Raw genomic sequence first — 4,116 nt, 5'->3', positions numbered from 1 at the left:
CCCCTTAAATCTTCTTAACTCTTTCTCTCTGAAAGCCCAGAAATTCCCCCCGCTACCAAATAAGGTAAAAAACAATTCGGTCAATTCTCCGAATGTAAAGCCACCCCCAAAAAAACGGCACCTCCACCGATCACAATCCTGGACCAAAAATTATGACCCAGGATTATCAAAGCCCTCATAGCAGAGAACATCCCTGTCCGCCGCGCCATTACGACCTCTAAAGGCACTCGCGTATACCCCGAGAACGTTGACAGCTTTCGACGAATCGTCCACGACCTTGACGAGAAAAAGGTCGAGTTTACCACCCATCAACTTTACGAGGATCGTGAAATGATAGTTGTCATCCGTGAAGTCAAAATCAGCTATATGGAAGCAGGAATCCTGGAGATGATCCAGGAAAAAGTACCATCCGCCCGTTGGGTCCATCGTATGACCAAGAGTGAACGGACCTGGTCCCTGGTTACCGTGTACCTGGATGCGTTGGATGCCAAATCCAACGACATCTATAACCACAGGTCATTCGGGGGCACTTCTGTCAGAGTGGAGCAGAAGCGAAAATCGAGTGATGTACCTCAATGCCGTCGCTGCCAAAAGTTCAACCACACGGCAGCCTACTGCCGCGCCGCCTTCGTCTGTGGTTTCTACAGTTTAAACCGCGGTACCGCAACCTGTCCAAAAAAGGACAAGGACCAAGTCACCCCTCGCTGTGCTGACTGCCATGGTGAGCACTGTACCTTCTACCGGGGTTGTCTGAAAATCCCCCAAAAATAAGTTCACGCTCCAAAAAAAGAACTACTCCACCTCCTCTTCCTTTTGGGAGAGGCACCCCTCGGACAACAGCCCAAGGCTCGAACATTATTCGCCCGGGGATGTCATACGTGAATGTGACATCCTCTCAACAACACTGAACAGGAGCTCCTCCCCCGACTCCTCTACTCAACACACCCCCGACCACCGAGACAATCCTCTACTCAATCATGACCCTGCTGACTTGCCTCGACCAAAGAGTGTCCGGTTTCGAGGGCAACAGAACAGCAGCACACTAGACAGAGACTTTACGCTACTCAACTAGAACGCGAACACCATCGCACACAAAACGACTAAACTCACACACATACTCCAGACAAAAGACATCGACATTGCATGCATCACTGAAACACACCTAGACAACACAAAAACACTTTACATACCAAACTACACGGTACAGAGACGTGACAGATGCGAAAAATCCCATGGCGGAGTGGCTATCCTTGTACGCAAGGGCATCCGCCATCGAGTCATAAGTACAGACGCTGCCAACTGCAAAGCATTGAATTACACACCACCTTATCTGCCTCCATCAGGATCATCTCCCTATATTCTCCTCTAACGGATGATCCAAACCTCCAATGCATAATCCCGCTGATTGACTCCAACATACCTACGATAGTTGCTGGTGATCTAAACGCCAAGCACAAATCGTGGGGATGCAAACACGAAAATCCTAAGGGTCGTTCCCTCCTTAAACACTTGCGCAACCTCAACATCAACATTGAGATTCCGAGTGAACCGACTCACTATCCCAGCTCACCAGACCTAGACCCAGACATCTTAGACATATTCCTGACGAAAAACTTGACCATCTCTACGGAACCATGAACATCCCCAGACCTTCCTTGCAACCATAACCCAGTCTACCAAGAGATCCTAAGATCCCTTCTCACCATACCCGTCACCACCAGCCACATAGACTGGGTCCACCTTGCGTATAACCTCGAATCCTCCCCATTTAAATGTCGTCCCATAAAGTCCCAAACGGTACTCGACATAGCAGTAGACGAATTCACTGACAAACTCCACAGATGCACACAAGAAGCCACCACAACAACCACAGCTCCACCAACATACACTTAAACTCCCCCTCGACCTCCTGCGTCTCATCAAGGAGAAGAAAAGAGTCCAGAAACTCTGGCAAAAAAGGAGAACCCCCGAACTTAAAGTTCACCTTAACTCCCTTGAAAGGGAAGTCAAATCCCAAGTCTTCGAATTCCGAAACAAGGAATTTAACATGTTCATAGCCCAGGCAGAGTCCCACCCAAGAAATGATTGGAAGGTCGTTAAAAACTCCGTAACAAACGGCCTTCCCTCCCCCCCCCCTTCAACAAGGGAACAAACTCTACTCGCTAGATTCGGACAAAGCAGAGATCTTTGCAGAGTCGCTGCAAAATCAATGCTCTCCCAACCTTAGCGCTAAAGAACTAGCGCAGAAACACGCGAGGATCACCCACACGGTTCAGCAACAGGTCCTTGACAATCCAGATTTCGAACACTGCACACCCTTCGAAATCAGAGGCATCATCCGCTCTCTAAAAACTCGAAAATGCAACATCACCAACGCCGTGATGCGCCTTCGTTATTTCCCAATTGCGTGGAAGGTGGCTACGGTCATCTGCCTCCCGAAGCCAGGAAAACCCCTCAGCAACCTCGCAAGCCACAGACCCATTAGCCTACTCTCATCGCCCAGTAAAATCACTGAAAGCGTCATTCTTACCCGCCTAAACAAGCACGCCACGGAAAATAACATCCTTCCAGACGGGCAGTATGGTTTCAGAGCCAGACATTCGGCAGTTCACCAGCTTCTGAGAGTCACCGAAGACCTCTCCGATAGCCTCATCCACAAAAACTTCACCATGATAGCTTTTCTAGATGTACAGCAGGCCTTTGACAGAGTTTGGCACGAAGGCCTCCTGTATAAGCTTATTTAGTTAGGTTTTCCGCACTACCTCATCGGCACCGTCGAATCTTACCTCTCGGACAGATTTATCCGCGTTAAAGTAGGCGACTCCCTCTCCAACCCCCGTCCAATAACCTCCGGAGTCCCTCAAGGCTCCAAACTTTTAACCACCCTTTTCAACATTTTTTGCCACGACCTGCCCCAGCGCGAAAATATCAACACGTACGTCTATGCAGACGACGTCACGGTCAGCTGCACGTCAAAACAACACTCTCGGTGTACCACCTTTCTAAACGAGCACATCGTCACTCTCCATAACTGGTATAGTCTTTGTCTTCTAAGGGAGTGGTCCTCACGAACCTGTCCCATGCGGGGAGGTTATTTTTTAGTCGGTAGGCACACCGGGTGAATCCGAAACTACTACCGGATTAGCTGGGGTGTCTATGAAGATTTTTTCCTCCCCGCTCCATCAAAAAAAAAAAAAAAAAAAAAAAAAAATAAGCTTTTCGAAACATGGAGGCCATTTTTGTCTCGTTACAAAGTAAATTACTAATCTACAGAAGAAACATTTAATACACAAAAAGACGAATGGTACATTCTTAAATTCATTCACGCAAATGAATCAATTATTCTACAAACGACGAAATTTTATGTGGCCTAGTGAATTAATATATTTATGAAAATTTGGTTTCAAGAATCGTTTGATACAATAAAATTTTTTTTGCTGAATTTAGATCATTAACCGATATAGCTTTTGTTTAAATGAAAAATAAGGGCTGAATTGTCATTAAGTTTTAAAGAACTGTATAATAACTTTTACATTTGACGTTTCACTTACCTGTATATTCGACTTCATGACAAGTTTTGATCAAATGGGAAAAATTAGCATGGAAGCGTTTGATAAGCTGTACTTCATGAGTAAAAATTGACTATTTTTTGAATCCTCCTACCAATTTCGATTCAACAATGCTTATTAATTACTGTAAGAATAAAGCTTCCTACAGAAAATCTAGTTTTAAGGTAAATACACTTGAAATAAAAGTGTCTACTTGGCGTCTAAAGAGCTTGGACAAGAGTCGCTTGGTCTGACGAGGTAAAATACATTATCTTGTTTTCAATCTGATTACATAAACCGTAACATGATAAGTCTACCTATTGAGCTATTTTGATTTATATTTTTTTAAACTACTTAAAATCAAACTACTAAAAAATACTTAATAGTTATTAAGAACTATAAATTGACTTTTTCTATATTTTTTACAAAATTTTTAGATATTCCATTGAGCCCTCTTTCACTGAAGATTGCAAAACTGTCGTTGTATCTGACATCATTTATCATAATTTCAATGTATGCTGGTTGTTTCACTAGCTTTGTTACGGTGTCAATACCCACGATCCCATTC

This window comes from Copidosoma floridanum, unplaced genomic scaffold (genome assembly GCF_036245765.1).
Source record: "Copidosoma floridanum isolate Cflo_tuat_1 unplaced genomic scaffold, Cflo_Japanese_pri ptg000011l, whole genome shotgun sequence".
NCBI classification, from domain to species: Eukaryota; Metazoa; Arthropoda; class Insecta; order Hymenoptera; family Encyrtidae; genus Copidosoma; species Copidosoma floridanum.
Note: the sequence above shows the minus strand (reverse complement) of the source record.